A 758-nucleotide genomic window follows, 5' to 3' on the forward strand; every position below is an offset into this window, starting at 1 on the left:
CCCTTCCCCAGGCCCCTCCTGCAGGGAAAGCTCAGCACCTCCAGCCTGGCTCAGCACCTCCAGCCTGGCTCAGCACCTCCAGCCTGGCTCAGCATCTCCAGCCTGGCTCAGCATCTCCAGCCTGGCTCAGCACCTCCAGCCTGGCTCAGCATCTCCAGCCTGGCTCAGCATCTCCAGCCTGGCTCAGCACCTCCAGCCTGGCCCAGCACCTCCAGCCTGGCTCAGCACCTCCAGCCTGGCCCAGCACCTCCAGCCTGGATCAGCATCTCCAGCCTGGCCCAGCATCTCCAGCCTGGCTCAGCACCTCCAGTCTGGCTCAGCACCTCCAGCCTGGCCCAGCATCTCCAGCCTGGCTCAGCATCTCCAGCCTGGCTCAGCACCTCCAGCCTGGCCACACACTGTGCTCTGCTTCAGGACAAATGTCACTAAAAGAGAGCAGGACACCACAGCAGGTGTCAGTGGCAGCACATCCTTGAGTGGGTGGCACAGATGAGCAAGAGTCACCTGGAGTTCTGAGGGGCTGGGGTTTCCTCACACACTCAATATTATCCCGGGGTCAAATCAGAGTGACACAGGTGAAGCCTCAAGTTTAAAACCGTATCATAAAAAGTGGTTTGGTTGGTGGGTTTATTTTAAGAGCAATTCACAGCTCAGATAAAAGCCTAATAACGGTTATTTCTCAAACATGCCAGTAGCAGGAAACCTGCTGCACAGCTGGTGGTGCCACAGGTGACCCAGGTACAGCACTGACTGCCAAG

Source organism: Chaetura pelagica, unplaced genomic scaffold, assembly GCF_000747805.2.
Source record: "Chaetura pelagica isolate M959 unplaced genomic scaffold, ChaPel_1.0 scaffold415, whole genome shotgun sequence".
In the NCBI taxonomy this organism is placed as follows: domain Eukaryota; kingdom Metazoa; phylum Chordata; class Aves; order Apodiformes; family Apodidae; genus Chaetura; species Chaetura pelagica.